A 19,313-nucleotide genomic window follows, 5' to 3' on the forward strand; every position below is an offset into this window, starting at 1 on the left:
TCTGTAGCTTCACATCGTTTTGTCCCTTCTCAGAAAACCACCCGCACAGAGCAACTGAATTTCTGTCACCAGCTGAATGTTATGGATATGACTTTAGCTGGTTATACCTCATCAACAAGGTCCTAATTGCTCATCATCATGTGTTCAACACGTGAACAGATTTTTAATTAAACTCTGCGTGTTTTTAAGTGGAAAGGATGACATGTTATCAGATGAGTTGCATCATGTAGAATTGTTGCTGTTATAGTTTCCTGGGTGACACAGCCCCTCCCCTGTTCTGAATACCTATAGCTATTGGAATCAGTAATACCCATATGTTCCACAGGGACACACACAAAGGCCGTTATTAGTACTTGTGTAATTAATGGAGTGGCTGAAAGGAACGCGGCAGGGGCATCTGGTTCCTACAGATTAATCCAAACGCTCCCTTAACAAGCCAACGCACACTCTCTGTCTTGCTACTGCAAGGCAGTTTCTTCTTGGCGTGTGTGTGTATGTGTATGTATGTGTGTGTGTGTGTGTGTGTGTGTGTGTGTGTGTTTACTTTTGATGGAGGGATGAAGAATTAGGGAGGGGTAGGGAAGGGCTTTGTTTAAACTAGTAAAGATAGTGTTTCCAGAGACAGTGTAATGTAGACTGTAAGACCCCTGCCTAAGCAAAATCTTATTCACCCACTGGTTTGACATCCAATCCGAGCAGAGAATCACATCCATTGCTTGGCCTCACATTAAAGTTAGAGAGATAAATAATAACACCAGTGCATACAAATGCTGCAGAACTTGTTCCACTCGATGGGCTGAACTGACTGTAGAATTATAAAGAAAGGACAACCTCTTTCACTTGGAAGGTTTTATGCATTTTAGGCCTCAGTTAGCATGTTAAAGGTTAAAGTTCATGACAGCACAGTTAGAAACAGACTGAACAGGTGTGGCTTGTGTGGAAGGGCTGCAGGAGAAAGCCTCTTCTCTCTAAAAAGAACATGGCAGCACAGCTTAGGTTTGCAAAGCTGCATCTGAACAAACCACAAGACTTCTGGAACAATGTCCTTTGGACAGACCAGACCAAAGTGGAGATGTTTGCTCATAATGCACAGCAGCACGTTTGGAGGAAACCAAACACAGCATATCAGCACAAACACCTCACACCAGCTGTCAAGCACGGTGGTGGAGGGCTGATGATCTGGGCTGGTTCTGCAGCCACAGGACCTGGGCACCTCGCAGTCACTGAGCCCACCATGAACTCCTCTGGATACCAAAGTGTTCTAGAGTCAGATGTGAGGCCGTCTGTCCGACAGCTGAAGCTGGGCTGAAACTGGCTCATCAACAGGACAAAGATCCCAAACACAGCAGCAGATCTACAGCAGAATGTGCGAAGAAGAGAAGAATCAAGGTGTTGCAATGGTCCCGTCAGAGTCCAGACCTCAGCCTGATTGAGATGCTGTGGTGGGACCTTCAGAGAGCTGTGCAGAAACGCTGGAAAGAAGAGTGGGCCGAGATTCCTCCTCAACCATGTGAGAGACTGATAACGTCACACAGGAAACCATTACTTCAACTTACTGCTGCTTTACATGCTGTTGGATCCTGGGGTTCACTTAGTTTTTCATACACTGCTTCTGCATTTTATCTTAGTATTTGTTCAGTAAATAATGACACGGTGTAATATGCCTTGTGTTGTTAATTTGAGGTTGTATTTACCTCAATTAAAGATAAGTACCAATACGTAAAACTTGGATTTTGAAGAGGGTGTACTGTACTACACATGATTTTTTATTTTTTTTCCTAAATGAAAAAATCCGCGAACGTCTTTATTTATTTTCCTGACCCATAATGGAACACACGGTGCTATACTTGTCTCTGTTGTGTCACAGTCAGACACACACTCAGACAACATCACACAGCCAAAAGCACAGGGCTGCTGTCAAAGCGCAGGATGTGGCCTGTGATTTCAGCAGAGGAGTCTGTCGAGGGCTACATGTTGCTGAGCGAGAAAGCCGAGGGAGGGAGCCGAGGCTGAGAGGGAGCGCAGAAGAAATGAAATGATAAAACATGTTTTTCCCTGGAGAAAGAGTGGTTGAGATTGCAGAGTAATCCCACGGCTCTGCAGGGTCTGTGTGCGCTTGCATTTAAGATTTTGTGTGCTTGTGTTTCTATTTGTGTTGGTCGGTGTCATTGTGTACACGGTTGTGTGCAGGAGAGTGTACGTGGATGTGAAGCTGGCGGCGGGACAACTGCACACTGGTAATTACGGAGGTGAACGCTAAATGAAAACGCACAGAATAGAGAATCCTCTTAAATTCTGTGGAGACCCCAGAGAGTCAGGACATGGCATGCACACACACGAACACGCATGGAACACAAAGGCTATTGGGGATAAACGCACGCCAATCTGGATCTGCCTGAGAGAGTTAATGTGTTCATGCATTTTGTACTTTGACATTTGTCCCTGATCACAAACCAAACACTAAGACATCAGCCATCTTGGTTTGGGGGGGTGACTGATGGGGCCATTTTACAAAGCTTCCCAAAGCTGTAACATATAAGAATATTTTCACACATCCATGTCATTGGACACGTAGGACACTGGACGATGCATTTAAGTCAAAGAACAAGAATTACATGATAGGAGGAGCATCTACCACTCTGTTAGGAGAAGAGCTGATATCTCTCCACCCACAGAGAGGACTTCAGCTAAGAATAAACGTGACATCTGCACCAAAGACAACTTGACCGTACGTTGCAGGTCATTTTGCGCCTATATTTTTGTCCCGTTATGTTGATTAAACATTTGATAAGTGTTAGCCTATTGCTATCGACTTTGTGATTTCACTGGAAATCAGTTAGTTTACATTTAAGTAGTAAAAAAACACAAACACAATATAATTAAAGCACATGATTCAGCAGCTTGAATCTGTACTTTCCATGAAAAATAAGTGATGATAAGAAAATGGAGTGCAGCTCAGCCTCAGAGCTGTACAGTAAAGGTGTGGTCTCCACTGTCTGCTTACGTTGGAATGATATTTAGAACCACCTTTTAATAGTTTTAGTTCTTGGAGTGGACGTCCTGCAGCACAGGGCGGAGTGAGCGCTCTCTGCTGCTGGACTATTCAAGCCCCCTTGGTTGCAGCTGTTCCAGAGTTGCTTTATAGTGGGATGTGTAACTATAAGCTTCGTATAATGACCGGTTCGATTTGTGTAACATGATCAAGTTACACACCTGAAATACAAAAGTTACCATCTGTCCTGCAGCATGTTAAAGTGAAGTGAAAGCTGAGCTGACCTGTTCGGCAAATGGTTTGAAATTGATCGTTTTAATTCCAAAGGCTGGTAGCTGAGATTGGTTTTGTTCTACTTGGGGAAATATATTGCACTGAGATCATAGACTGTTGCACTTATCTTTATCTCCACAGTTAGACACACAAACCTTTTTTATACACATGTTACCTTAATGTCTACATCAGTCCATTAAAGCGATGGTATCAGTCATTCTCACACAGTCATTTTTCTTTCAATGTTCCTCATTCTTCATGCAGACATGCCCTTGAAAATGACAGAAAGAGCCAGGGTGTCTGAGATTGGACAGTACAGTCTTCATGTTGACATTAAAAAAAAAAAAAAAAAAAAAAAAAGATTTATACCAAATGTATTGTGCCAAGTGCAGAAAACACAGAAGAAAATATTTGAAGGTGTTAGACTGTGAGGATTTCTGCTGGCAATGGCCAATATTGACTTAGTTAAAGTAATCAAAGTGCCAAAAATGGGAAAACTGAACTGAAACATTGTCACAGATTCTGTCTCTATCATAGTTTATTAAGAAATAATTTGGGAAATATGCTCTGAATGACACATGGATGGTTGACTGCTTCATAAAAATATTTTGCCTCGCAAGTGAGTTCTTATTTTTCCCCTTGATTACAAACTGTAGTGTGCTTAGCGTTTTTGGTAAAAAAAAAAAAAGTCTCTTGACATAAAGACTTTTGTGGAAGAATGATAAGAGGCTCACTTTTTGGTTAAAGTGCACATTCAGAGTCAACTTTTCTATTTTTTTAAGCTGTCATGCCAAATCTGGTTCTGCATTCACAATAAAAAGACAAACCGAGGCCTTTTTTTAGGCCAGCAGTGCAGCAGCATCAACTCTTGAGTTTCTCGGGTTGTTTTTTCATCCGACGACATCGCAGCCGGGATCGAGATGGTCCATAGCCATATTTTGCCCATGTGCACTGGAATAAGGACACTGGCTCCACTGCCACAGCTGTTTGAGAGGTTAGAATCCACACCAATACACAAACTTTGTAAGGCTTCACTGGAGTTAAGGTTTGTAATAATAATTACACAACAAATATGAAGCATTCTGTTAGACAAAACTCTGGTGGATGGGAACAGTTGAAAATATTGATTTATGAACAGACAAACAGGTGAGACATTAGCTGCACTGAAAACAGTGACTTAGAATTCTGTTGCCAAATGTTGCAGAGAAGCACCGGGGGGGTAGTTGCAGTCAGATTGATGGAAAGCAGCGCAGGTCTGAAGGAAGATGCAACCTTCACAGTGGCTCTGTTTTAAACAAATCCTTATTTATCTTGCACTGGCTGATGATGCAGGTCCTGAAGCAAGCTGTTTTAGCTCTCGTCTCTATAAGAACCTGCTCCCAGTCTTTGGGGAATCTTTTGCTTACTCATGTGAGGGTTCTGAAAACAAGCCGCTAACCGAGGGAGGAACAAAACCCCAGCGTTTGTTTTCCATCTTCAGATTTTAGAATCCGTGTGTTGAAAACTTGAATCTGTTGTTGGAAGGTGAGAATAAACGGTAAGAACGTCCCCAGCAACAGATTTCAGGATGTCTGTGGTACATTTTGAATAACATGAACAAAAAGCATTGTAAAAAGAGCATGATGTCCCCCTTTAAGGGAGGATTCACGCAGATCTTTTAATATCAATGGCGAGCGGGCCTGAGACTCGGAAGACGAGCAATTAGTCAGGAGATCTGACTGGAGTTCACCTTCACTGCTGTTTGAAAAAGCTGAACAGATACAAACTTAAGCCACGCTAGGAAAGCAAATCAATAGACCCGGAGTTCAGTTCTGCTACACCAGACATAAACTCATTCAACGTGAATGAGAAGTGAGACTGTTGATGCCTGAGAGGCGTACGTGTGAATCCTGTTTAACACCAGGAGGAAATAATTGGATAGATTTTATCCATCTTCGAATGTCTGTGACGAGAAATTTCATCATCCTGCACGCATGTTGGCAGCTTTTCCAGTGATCATTTAGTGGACAAAGTCTGATGAGATCTGGGTCCCAGGTGGGGGCTTGAGAGCGATGTTAGTTAATGCAGAGTTGTCTGCACGAAGAGAGCTGGTGTCTGTAATGCTAACTATACTGTTGTAGCAAATGGGTCCCAGGTTAGCTGCTAGCTGCTGCTGTAACATTGAATGGGTCCCAGGTGCGAGAGTGAAGCACCAAGTAATTCAGTGCCACTCTAGCAGAAGGCCTGTAAAGAGGCGCCATTAATTTGAATGGAAATTGGACAAACACACACACAGACACAAACACTTACATGTAGTGGTGCAGATCAATGACACATAAACGTGTGTGCGCCCACTCAAACACGCACATACAGTACCCACACATCTCACACATCTGGTTAATGTAATGCCACATTAATGTGCATGGGTCTGAGAGCTCAGCTGGCTGTGTGTGTGTGTGTGTGTGTGTGTGTGTGTGTGTGTGTGATGGAGATTACATGCTTCTATTATAACACCATTGTTATTCTGTGCCGCTGCATCTTTATGCCAGTGTGCGACGGCCGTGTTGGAATTGTGGGCGACATATTCAGCATGTGTGTGACACTGATATACTTCCTGTACTCTGTGATTATATGTTGTTTTCTCTATTTGGCACACAAACAACTGTCACACTGTTGTTGTAATCAGTAGTAACACTTATGTTTCTGTTAGATTTCTCCATCGAGCAGCTGTATTTCCACTGTACACACATCTCCTTGCTTTGTTTTCATTAGTGTCGCCTGATATGCTGAACGGTTCCACGTGGCTCCACTCAGCTCAGCTCTCGCCGTGGTGCATACTATGCAGTGTGTAATATGTGATGCATGTCTGCTGATTTCAGTACATGTGGGTCTGTATCCTGTGTGTGCACAGGATATGTGAGAGAGACAGACCGAGAGTGTGAGTCAGGAGAGTGTTGATGGGTCTCAGTAGGAGTCAGAATGTGGAGCATAGGCTCCCCGAGGAGAGGAGGAGCGGAGAAAAACCTCCCACAGATCAAATGGAGAACATTCTCTGGCCCTGCTCTGCCATATGAACGCACACAGTGACACGCACATCCCATCAGGGAAAACCCAAAAGCTGCCTAACGGTTCTAACCTTCCAAGGTTGGGTCAATGTGAAGATTAAAACGGTCACAAAGGCAGTGCGTTGGTGCAGCCGCTGACCATTTTGTTAAATATAATAGCTGCTGAGCACACGTACACACACTAGTTAAAGTGTCCACACACTCACATGAGAAGTGTGAGAGGGCAAGAAATTGTTAAAGATGGCAGTAGAAACCACTGGGAGAAGTAGAAGTGATGAGAAGGTAAGCACCAAGTAAACGAGGGAGCTGTCAGTCAAGGCAGGGGGGCGGAAACCGCTGCTGTCAGTGACAAATAGCAAGTCATTAACCCAGCTAGCTGCTTCTTAGATGGTGTGGGTAGAAAGTCGCGTATGTGTGTGCAGGAAGAGAGTGGATACTGTTCGTATTCTTTCCAAAGGTATCTGTGAGGTCTGTGTTAATTGAGCACATACAGCTGCACTCTCGTCTACTCTTTTTCCTCTCAGTGGGGGAGAGGAGATTACCAGAGAGCCTGTTGAGCTGGGAGGAGCGGGGGACAAGGAGGGAAGCGAGGGAGGAAAAGAAGGTATAACGGGGGAGGAAGATGGGCTGAAGAGGAGGGATGGAAAGTGGAGGCAAAACTTGAGATGTGCAGAGCGGAGGTGAGAGAACGGGAGCAGAAGACGGAGCAGGGAGGAGAGTGCATCTGTTTGTGCAGGGGCCCCTGGGTGACTGGTTGGCCTCCGGTGGGACGTCTCCCCACAGCTCAGCTCTTACCGTCTGTCGCAACCCGCCGTCACAAACACACACACAGTGCACACACCTCGCTGCATCTGTCGCCAGGATAGCAGCTGAGTCCTGCGAGGCCAAGACTCTTATTAAAACCACAGATCACTTTCTACTGGAGAGGCAGAAGTAGGAGGGGTGTAATCTGAAACAAAATTACAGTCGGCCTCGTGCACTCAGTTTTGACACTTACTGCGTTTCACGTCTGGTAGCTGCTGCTGATTGACAAAATAAATATCATGCTCATTTCATTTTGACTCTTTTTTTTTTTTTTTTCCCCTGATGGCTTCCATCCTCTTTGCTCCCCTTCTCATGCCCTCTTCATTGCCTATGTGCCCCTCTTCCCTCTCTCTCCCCCTTTTCCACACCTCCCTCCCTCCTCTCTCCCACCTCCCTTCCCTCCCTCTGTGTGTCTGTACCCGGGGGTGGCCTGAAGATTCCTGTGCTAAGCCCTTGGCATACATACAAGTGCACAGCACACACACACACACACACACACACACACACACACACACAGACACACAGACACAGCTGGCTGCCGCTCAGGTTTTCCAGGGAGAGAGCAGGAGCCCGGCACCAGAGGAGAGGGGGAGCAGCAGAAGAAGAGGAGGGGGGAGTACAGCATGCAGAGAGAGGGAGAGGGGGTGAGACGGAGAAGGGTTGTTGTGAAGTCATTTTTCATCACGGGGTTCATTTTTCACTGCAGAGTTCTCCCAGTCTCTACATCGCTCTATTTCTCTTTATCTGTCCTCTCCTCCTCCTGTTCCCCTCCCTTGATCCCGCTTTGTCTCTCTTTATCTTCCCCTTTTCCTTTTTTCTTCCATCTCTCCCCCCTACTTTTCCCCCACCACTCTCCTCTCCTTTCTCCCCCCTTGTCTAAACTCTTTCCATCCTCTCCCTGTCTCCCTCTCTTTCAGCCTACTTTCTCCTTTATGAAATATGGATGGGAGCAGTTTTGGGCGCGCTGAGAGGTTTGCAGTCGGAGGGAGGGATAGAACTTGGGAACTGGCGAGGAAAGGAGGGAGGGAGGGAGGGATGGAGCTCGTGTCTCAGCAGACGTGCCTTGTGCATGCACCTAAACACCTCACTGAGCAATCTGTCAACATGTCAGCAACACATGTTTGGTAAAAAAAAAAGGGGGAGAGTGTTTGGGAGCAGAGAGGAGAGGTAAAAAAAAAAAACCCTCTTCCCCTCCGGTGGGAGTAATGGCTCCCACCAGGCCTCTGGAAATGCTTTGAATTCAGCAGATTTCTATTGCGGGGTCCTCCCGCGGGGGCGTCTTTTTTACAATGCCTGCATCTCAGAAATTTGAGCCCGAGGACCCCTGGGGGCATCCTTTCATAATGCCTGAAAATGTAGGGTTATATTGTGTGCTCTTCCCCATGGGGCTTTTATTAATACCTGTATTCACTGCCACTGGAAATTACACAGGCGGCGCTGCAGGGGCCCGCGCTCGCTCCAGGAAGGGAGAAAGACTCTGCAGGGACGTTTTCTCTCTTCTCCTCTTTCTTTTCTTCCCTTCTTTCCCCCCCATTTCCCCCCTCCACCCCTTCTTCCTCCTTCCCCTCCTACTTTGACTCTCTTGCCTTTTTACTTTCTTAATGCAAGAGTGAAAAAGAAGAATTTGCCAAAGGACACGTGAAAGTGTGTGTTTGTTGGCACCAGCTAACCCCCTTGTATTCAGCCCTACTTTGCTCAGAGGAAAAGGAGCACTTGATTAAAAATGTAACTTACTTGTTCTCGTCTTCTTTTCTCTCTCTCTCATCTCATCTCTCCTTTTTGTCCTTGTGTGTCTGTGGGTAGATCTGGCTGAGAGTAAATATTTGTGTGTCTGTTTTATAGAGTATATCCATATGTGTGTGCATATAGAAGCTTAAATCCACAGCCCATTGCCATGTGCGTGTGTTATTTTGCTCACTGTGTGAGGCAGAGAAACACAGATGATGGCCTGTGTTTCCAAACATTCATTAGAATTCTATCAGCCAAAGGGTTTGCTGCTACTCTGTGTGTGTGTGTGTGTGTGTGTGTGTGTCAGTGTGTTTGTGTGAGTATTGATCAAATATTTACTCAGCAGGATTATAGAAATATCCATTTACATATTTCTGAATAAATAATTGTTTGATCTCCCCAGTCGGACTGCTCAGGTTTGGATACTGAATGATTTTTGCTTTTGGTTTTGAGAGGACAGCCAGAAGGTCCTGTACTTCTCTGACCGACTGAACTCTAGATTCTTCTGCTGTGAAAGTATAAGTGTTGCTTTTGGTAATATTTTGGTTTTAACTATGAGAACAGCTCATTTTTCACCAGTGGAAAACATTCAGGACAGCTGTCAATCTTCCCAGGAGTGGACGTCCCAGCAAGGTGAAAAACCCAGGAGCTACATCTCAGACTCTACAGGCCTCAGTTAGCATGTTAAATGTTAAAGTTCGTGACAGCACAGTTAGAAAAAGACTAGCGTCAGTACAACAGCCTCAGTGAGATTCATATTCTTTGTGTTCTCGTTCTGAAACCTATGACTTCTTATATTTATAAAACATCTGCTCTCCCTGCTATTATAAGCATACCGAAGGTATATGTTTGACTCAGGCCTCTTCAAACTTCAGTTTCCATCCGTGCAGACCTTACTGATGCTCCGCTCATTCTCGCATACAGTCGACGTCTTACAGTCTGTACAGTTTCTGCGGGCCCAAACTTGCTCGAGGGCGTTAAACAACTGGTCTCCACGGACCCCTGTGGACTTGTGCAGATGACAGAATTTTCTTTGTTTTCGACCCACACACACCCAGCCGGTCTAACAGATGTGGAAACCATAAAGGGTTCTTTACATTAACTGCATTACGGAGCTGGTTGTCCTCATCGTTGGCATTACAACTGATCAGAATTAAATTTCCCAGGCCGCAGGCAGCATCTGTGCTTCATTTTTTGTATTTTTGTCAACTGCTGTGGGTTGTACATGTATTCGTGTTGCTTTGGGTAATGTAGCTTTATACATCAGCAGGTACCTGAGCATGAAGGTAGACCAAAGTTTGTGTGCGTATGTATTAGGTATTTATATAGATCCGCATGTGTGTGTCTTTATCTGGACGGGTCAGGATAGAGTCGTCATGGGGCCATGTGGGGGCCTCCTTCATATGCGCGTATATGTGGGGGGTGTCTGGATAATGAGGAACAGGCCATTCCCTCGGATTCCTGCACCCCTGCCAACAACCAGGACCCCCAGATGCTCTCCCCCCCTCTTTCTTTCCCTTTTTCTCCCCCCTCCTGCTGACACCTGGGACTTTTTTCATTTTTCCCTCCCTGTTCGTCTCTTCTTCTCCTGCTTCTTCTTTCGGTCATCCCAAGTGGAACGTGCCTCCTCCCTCCATTTTGCACACCTCGCCTCTTTTCTCCTCTCGGAGCACACAGGACACAGAGTCTCTTCTTTCCTCCCTCCCTCTATGCTGTCCCTCCCTGCTGAGTTCTCAAACTCAAAACTGACCACATCCCTTCCTTTCACCCTTTCTCTCCCTTCCCCCATAACCTCCCTCCCTTCTCTCCCCATCATCTCTGTTCCCTGTGGAGCTGGCCCCAAAGCTCTGATCCCTTCCTCCATGCCCCCCACCTTCCCCACTGTGCCCTCCCAAGACACGCACACACACACATGCACTCTCACATGCACCCTGTGGCGACTGGCCCCAAAGCAGCCCCTGTTTGTCTCCCTCCCTCTGTTTTTCCACTCTTTCTTTCTCTTTTTGCCTCACATGTCTCCCACACCCTGTTTGATGCTTTGGATGTGTAATTCACTTCATTCAACATATTTTGCTGAAGTCAGGAGCTAATTGCAGTGGATATTTTGCTCTGAACCTTCCAGGTAAACGGTTCCACGGCCTGCTTTATGACTTCTTGATACTTTCCTTTGCAGCAGCAAACATTTGTCCCATTTTGGCGCCTGTTGTTTATTTTAACTTTACTTACAGATCTGATCTTAAAGTCACATTTATGGACAGAAACTGTTCAACTAAACTAATAAAGCACACAATTTTACTATGCATGTCTTTATTGAACCACTCGCAGTGCAGGTATAGATGCTTATTAGAATTGCTCAATAATGAGGATTTTTTTTTTCCACTCCCTCGAGTTTCAATTCATAATTTCTAAAATTTCTTTGAATGTGTTGCTTAGAAATCCTTCTTCTGGTCACGCTACAGCATCTCAGCTGGTTTAATGTTAGAACTCAGCTTTTCAAAGCGCTCTATTGTTCATTTTCTTGTGGGCTTTGGGATCCTTGTTGCACCATCAACTTCTTGGACTGCTGTTCTGACATCCTCAAATAAAAATTCTAAATGTAATATGAAATAAATTTTTCCCTGTTATTGCAAAGGTATCCAGGCTCTGAGGTAGCAAAACAGCCCCACACCATGGTGCTCCCTCCACCTTGCTTTAAAGTGGTGTTAAAGTTACTCTGCTGGAGTGCAGGGCCTGTTTTTGCCAAAAGGTTTAACTTTCTCTCAGCTGTCCACAGAACTATTTCCCACAAGTGCAGCGGAACATCCAGGAGATGCTGTGGAAAGTTGAGTCACACCCCAATAATTTCCATCCAGGTGTCCTTTCATTAACCACCATTCTCAGGTAGTGTTTTGCTGTTTTCTCAGTTTCTTTTTCACCCTTTAGCTTTGTCAGATCTTTGCAAGCAGCAGCAGCAATCCTGAATGTCATCCATGTGCAGCTCTATAATGTTTTGGCTAAGGTCTTGTAAACATTGATTGAAACATGGTTAAAACTAAGAATTACTTTTGAGAAGAGCAGAGTTAGTCTGCAGCCAGTCTTTACTGACATCAAAGGGAACCTTTACAACCCAAATGTCCAATATCAATCGCTTTTGGAGAAGTCACGAGGGCAGAGGTTTCTGTTATACAAGAAGTCGTTCTCATAGTTGTGACTTAGATGAAGCTCAGGCTCAATTTTATGAGCAATCCAGCAGATAACTCGTTGAGACTTTTGAAATGTTCATGTGTACATTGGTGCATTCAAACCCCAAATTATTGCAAGAGATTAGATTAGATTAGATTAGATTAGATTATACTTTATTCATCCCACAACGGGGAAATTTACTTGCCACAGCAGCAACACAGCAAGAAACGTAACAACAGACATGAACAAGAAGTTTAAAAAAGAGAAATTAAAAAGAAAAGAGAAAAAGCAAGTACTAAAAAGTAAAGAGGCCTAGTATAAATAATATTGCACATTATGAAGGCAAGGCAAGGCAAGTTTATTTGTATAGCACAATTCAACTACAAGGTGATTCAAAGTGCTTTACAGAGACATTAAAACAGTAGAAATAAAAAGCATGATTTAGATTTTAAACAAAAAAGAAAGAAATAAGAACAATAGATAAAATCAGATAAAATGAGTAGTTAAAAAAAGTTGAAATGAATAAAATATAAATAAATATAAAGAGTACTTATTTAATCACCTATTTTGTGACTTTCAATTATTTTCCATCATGGACAGTGTCACCAGCCCACTACTGCAGTTATAAGGGCCAGATGACCACTATCCTTGATCCCTAAATTAAAGTTAAGCCTGTACACACTGACCTGATGCCTACAAAACATTGGGATTAAGGTTAGCTTGGCCACAAACCTTCTGTTAAAAGCCAAAATGTCCTTTTACATTTGACTTTTACTGTTAATGAACTTCACCTTATCTCTATGATTCTTAAATTGATTTAAACCACAGGATCTAGTGCTATGAAGGATGCAAAAACAAACAGTACGCTGTATGTCAAATACAAAGGTACACCCAGGTGCACAGGCAACACACACACACACACACACACACACACACACACACACACACACACACACACACACACAGAGTTTCAGTCACAGACAGTGGTGGCAAAGGGCAGTGTACCACAGGGAGAAGGCCTATAATAGTTTTAACCCAGTGCTCAGGTGTGACTCGCCTTTGTCCAGCCAAATGTCAGAGAAAAGCACAACTCCAGGGAGAGAGTTAGGGCTGGGGGGGGTGGGGGGTGAAGTAGAGTGGAGAGGAGGATGAGGGGAAAGCAAGTATGGGAGAATGGAAATGGATGTAAAGTTCATGTAACAATCCGAGGCCACTCGATAGGACAAACTTGGCTGACTCTTAAGTTAAATGAGCACCAGATTTGTTTATTACAATAACCTCGTTGTTGTTTGTTTTTTGTATCTAAACCTAAAGTTTTTACCAGCCGACTGACTGTGGAACTGTTCTGTCCAGTGAGTTAGCGGCTGTTTTTTCGCCAGGCTTTCATTACGGGCCCCTGGTTATGTGGGGGCTGGGAGCCGTGCTCTGCTCTGTTCTCTCCACGCCTCAAGAGCTCCCAGGGGGGCAAGAGGACCAACTCTGCCAGCCTCTCTCCCACACTCCCATCTTCCCCCAACACACACACACACACACACACACACACACACACACTGACGTCAGCTGCTCCGGGCCTTCTCCCCTGGGTGCTACCAGAGTCCTTTGTTTCCATCCCCCCGTTCCCTCCCTGCCTTCCTTCTTTCCATCTCTCCTTCCACCCCTCCTCTCTTCTCTCCCTGTCCTTTGTCCCTAGAAATAGCTGTCCTGCTTACTGCCTGATTGGAATTCACTTCACTATGGGAAGTCACAGGGGAGGGCCATTGTCAAGTGTGTGTTTATGTGTGCACACGCGTGTGTGTGAGTGTGTTTTTTTTATTTTTTATTATCACATAATCAAGAGAGCACGCAGTGCACTTCTTGTGCAAGTGTGTATCAGCAAGTGCCCTGCGTTGAAAAGGAAGTGAAACAACTGTGTGGAACCTTTGTGGACACATGATTGCTGTAAGGTTGTTGCACAAACTTTTTTCTGTTTTCTTTATCCATAAGTTGCTGGATGACATGAGGCCTGAAGCAGAACGATTACAATAATTTTTTCTTATTTGTTATCTTGAGTTATTAAGAGCACATTTCCATGTAGAGATATTTAAATCTTCTTCTTGTGATAGTTTGATTATGCAGCATGTACGTTAAACGAAACATAAGATGTTCTTGTGTTCCCACCATCTTTCTACGTAAGTCTTGATCAGTGGCGCAAAAAGTGGGTATGCACTATATGTGGCGCTGCACTACAGGGGGCGCCAAAGCGATGGGGGAAAAATTTATTTCGAGTTGGCATAGTCTTTCTTTAACAGCTTTTGTGCATGTTTAAATAAAATTATCATTAACAGAGGCACGTAACAGCGGCAGAAGACCACACCGGGTGCCGCTCCTGTCTGCTGACAACAGGAAACTGAGACTCACCAGAACTGGGCAATGGAAGATTGGAAAAACGCTGCCTGGTCTGACGAGTCTTGATTTCAGTCGCAGTCGAATTAGTGGCGGAATGGAAAAATTACATTTCCGCTAGTTAAATTTTGGGTAGCTGTTTTCAGTTAAACAAATTAACTGAAATTTACCATTTTTACGCAAAAATGAGCTTTGCAAGCGCAGAAAATTGCAAGCGCATAGCGCTAATTGTTGAGGATGTGCACAAGGGATGCTCCAAACGAAGCAGCCCCGATTAACACGTGTATCCATAATCAAAAGCAAATATATTTTTGGCCTAAGAATGAATGAATAGAATCCTTGGACAACAAGCAACACTTTGCAGCTCTTTTTCTCTAGGTTTACATGAAGCTTGTGACACAGTGAATCCTACAATGTTAAAAGTTATTTAGACCTATTAGTGTAGGACTGTCTGAGGGCTCAATGCTGGGACCACTGCCATTCATCACATATATTCATTATACACTCACGGGCCACTTTATTAGGTACACCTGTTCAGTTGCTTGTTAACACAAATAGCTGATGGGATGGCCGCAACTCTATACGCAAAATGCGTATTAAAGGGGGGGGGTATGCGTCTGCATACCACTCAGAAAGTAGGTAGTTGCGCCCCTGGTCTTGATAATGCAGTAAAGAGGTTGTAACAGTGTAATTGTTCCTCTAGAGATTCAAGTGGCGAGGTGTAGGTACATGACCATTGCTGCTTGTTTGTGTGTATGTTACTTAACAAGATGTAGCAAGATTATGCAAAAACCTCCTGAGCTCGATTTCATGAAACTTGTTGGAAAGTTGCAGGAAGAGCTAAGGGATCAGGTGGATTGGGATTAGAATAATAATAAAAAAAAGGCATTTACCATGAATGGTAGAGGTTGAGCACTGAGTAATCTTAAATTGTGCCATAGTCCCCAGCGGGTTAATGACTTACTGTATAGTTACAGTTACAATATTTTTAGAAAGACTAATTATCTAACAACTTTGGTAATTGTTACAGTGAACTGAACCCATTATCAATTTCGATGTGTCAGTGTCCCAAAATGCTGATTTTCTCGCCCCCTAATGTGTGTTTGTGTCAGTGCAGAACTGTAAGAGAACATTTTTGCAAGTAGGCCTTTCACCAGTGTGTTTTTTGGGTGTGGGTTTGTGTGTTCATGCGTGCTTCTGCTCCCAGCATGAATCTCTGTATTGGGGTTAAGGAACAAGAGGATTCCTTCTTCGTATTCCCTCTTTCCTCTCCTCCCGTCTTTGTCTCTCTCTGCCTCACCCCTGCAAGTGGGATGTCTTGAAATATTAACCAATCTGCTCTTCATTTTTCAAATATGATAGAAAACACACTTTTAAATAAGTCAGGAGCGAAGCCTGCCGGGAGTGCAGCAAGAAGGGGGCACTCAAATAAACAACATAACAAGACAAACAAAAACAAGGAAGGGAAGAAAAGATGGAGAAGGAGGGGAGGGAGGGAGGGAGGGGGGGTTGTGGAATGGCAGCTGCCTCTGCTGCCTCCATCTTTTCTTCATCACTCCATCCATCAATCAGTTGTCTCTGCATGTTACTGCCACTGTCTGCCACTCTTCTTCTTCTACTTTTCTCCTCCTTTATCTCACCTGCTCAGAGAGCAGCTCAGTTAGGTTATTACTGCATGCTCGCACAGCTCACTAACTCTCTCAGGCCTCGCTTCTTAACTCTGCTGCTGGTGGCTGAAGGGGGCGCTCAGTTTGAGCAAGATGCATCACTTCAATTCTGCGCTTCCATCCTTCCCTTCCTGTTGGAGCTGGGGCTGGTTTTAGGGGGTATATGGGTGGTGGGTTGAGAGCATTTGGGGTTTTTGGGTGCGAGAGTGAGAAGATATTTCTCCCCCCTCGTAGGCTGCCAAGCCACATGGCCTGCAAACAAGCAGATAAAACTGTGGGTTTGTGAATGTAAGTCAAGAACTGCTCACTCTTGTGTGCAGAGATTTGTAGGCGCCTGTGTTTTGAGTGTATGTGGGTATTTGGAGTGTGTGTTGGGCCGTTCGTCCTTGGAGAATAGCGTGTTTGGTGGGGGGGCTGCAGTGACAGCTGCAAAGGGGGGCCGGGGGGCTGACTGCTCGCCGGCTGATAAGGGGGGCTTCACATCAGAGACACGACAAGAAGACTAATAATTCGGCAGTGCAGCACGCTCACTCTCACACGAGCACACTAAAGCTCACAGAAAAGAGGCAGAGTGAGAAAAAGTTAAGGGAAGCGAGACGGGGCTGTGAGAAGATTCAGATCGGGAGTGTGTTTGTGTGCATTACAGCAGCGCCGGGCTCACTTTGAGAATCAGTTTGCAAAACACCATGTTTATTTATGTTGACTAAAAAGGAAGAATCAGAGGTAAAGTGAAGTCTAAAGCACACACTGCAGAGGTGCAGATCCAGCCCTGGTTTCTTTATATTTTCCTTCCAAGCAGCCAGACGTTCTTTAATCTTTTAAAGTGGTCTTGAGCAAAACTTCTCCAGGTTTTCTGAAGGTCTTTCAAAGTTTTTCTTAGGACGTTGGCTGCTTTTTCACCCACTTAACACTGACCTATGAATGATTCATGCATGAACAAGGCACCCAACTCAAGGTATGAACCACAGTAAGTATCGACACATAACAGACAACTTGGCAAAGAAAACCAGTTTTAAATTGGATCTTTAGACACTTTGTTACCAGCAGCCTGTCACAGAGACACATCATTTATCCCATTTCAATAGTTGCATCTCTGAAAAACAGCAAAGATAACACAGTGTGACAGACAGAAAACAGGATTTCTGCAGCAACAAGGTGATTCCCAAAGAGATGTTGGCTGAAAACTTGGCATATCTCAGCATGGTGTGCAGTGTGTCCCTAAAACATTTGAGGAAACTGGACAAGTGGAGGACAAAAGAAGAAGTGTCAGGCCTAAAGAACTATCTACAGCAGATGAACAGGATCTGAAAGTGATGTCCTTAAGAAAGAGGAAAAAATCCAGCAAAGACCTGACACAGGAGCTGAGAGATGCATCTGGACCTTCAGCTGATCCATCTGCTGTTGGCCCAAGCCTCATCAGAAATGGGCTCCATGGAAGGGCGGCTGTCAGGAAGCCGTTCTTAAGGAAGGAAGGCGGCTCACAGCTACACAGACTGGTTATGCATCTCACACACAGTAACTCACAAAACACTGTGTCCAGGACAGAATTTCAGTTTGGATGTATTATATATTCAGATGCTGCGCTGAAGCATATCCTCTGTGTGACAGGAGCTTTAATAGATGGGTGTGACAGCTGCAAACCTTTGTGCTAAGATATGAAATACTTTCTAATTGTAAAATCAAGTTTTACAACTTATCCAGTTGAGATCTCAAGGCGCACATATATTGTCTTGAGACCTCTAACTAGGCTTCAGTCACATGTAATGCAGGATTAGTAATAGTCAGTAATTATACTCACACATCACCTGCTTCTCTGCCTCGAATTTCTGTCTTGAATAAAGCCTGTAGAGGTAGAGATTTGTTCAGTTCCAAGCATGTTTTGAGTAAAATTTAAGAAAAAAGTATAATTATATAATTATATATAGAGAAGTAGTTTTCAGCTGCTTAACATACTCTACTATGCTGAAAACAGCAGGTTTGGGCATCCAGTATGTTTACCATGGTAGCAGTGCGCAGCGGTTGGTGTATTTCCATCTTGCTCACTCACCTTCACATACAGGACTCACCCATTTTAACAAAGACTGTTTCATTAAATCCATTACAAAGTGTTTTGCTCTTCTTTGCTGATGTAATAATAGCCCCCACCAGTCCTTAATTATTCACATTTTAGTAATACAATCCAAGTTAATGGTTCAAACATTAGTACATAATAAAACTCCCGAGGCTTTGCTTTTAATTTAATTCCTCTATTTAAATTAATTTTGGGGCATGCTTGTGCTTTTAGCTTACTCCTCTGCAGAGGGGGGAGGGGAGCGGGAAGGAGATGGAGAAAAGATGGAGGAATGAAGGCTTGCTCGGGGAGACGAATCCCCTGCAGGTGGAGGAGCAGCAACACAGGTGTGTGTTTGTGTGCCTGAACGATACAGAAGAAAGAAAGTTTGCTCAAAATGGAACTGAAATATTTGTGCTCATAAAAACACCACAGTTAGTCCACGTAAGAATAAAAAGTGCCAACGATTTTGTACTGCGGATTTACGAGGGTAACGGCTCATGTTTTGGCAGCTGAGCTCCCTAGCAGGTGGACACTGAGGGATAGAGAGAAAGAGGGAGGAAGACCAGTGGAGGTGTTAATTAATTAGCTGATGAAGAGATATTGGGACAGGATGGAGGGATGCAGGAGCTGAGATGGAGGGGAATAAAAAGAGATTAGTGCAGGTGAAGAGAGGGGGTCCCGTTTAAAGATATGAAAACACAACAACCCGCAGTCAGAGACATGTTCCTCTTTCTGCTCTCATCGCTCTATTCGCCTGTGTGCGTGATTGATAGTTTGTTTTTGCTCTTTTTATGACTTTGTGTGTGTGTGTGTGTGTGTGTGTGTGTGTGTGTGTGTGCGCATACCTTCAGCTGCATCTCTACAGCTGTGAGTGTGTTGGGAGTCAGTGCTATTGTGCAATAGTTTGGGTCCCAAACAATCCTCTTTTCTGCCGCAGAGACGAGCCGCCCTGTGGTCGCCGATCTGCACCCCTTCGTCACAGACACCATCGGTCCCACTGCGTATTCTGGCTCAGGACAGGTGTAGCTGCCATTTATAAAGCTACAGCTTTAAATGTCTCTTCAGAACAGCTTTGACCCTCCCTCTGCTGTGTTCTGATGACCACAGTGCTGGAGGACAGTCAATCTTTTGTCTCGTTTCCCTTCAAACTGATATCTTGGTATCACTTTCTAAAACAACAGTCATGTTTGTGAATGCTCTCTGCGACA

General features: G+C 44.3%; 1 protein-coding gene across 3 annotated transcripts in view; it reads left to right on the forward strand.

Moving 5' to 3' along the window:
- znf423 (zinc finger protein 423) overlaps positions 1–19,313 on the forward strand; it is a 166,046-nt gene that overhangs the window by 43,001 nt on the left and 103,732 nt on the right. The window lies entirely within an intron of this gene.

The sequence above is a fragment of the Odontesthes bonariensis genome, chromosome 7, assembly GCF_027942865.1.
Source record: "Odontesthes bonariensis isolate fOdoBon6 chromosome 7, fOdoBon6.hap1, whole genome shotgun sequence".
NCBI classification, from domain to species: Eukaryota; Metazoa; Chordata; class Actinopteri; order Atheriniformes; family Atherinopsidae; genus Odontesthes; species Odontesthes bonariensis.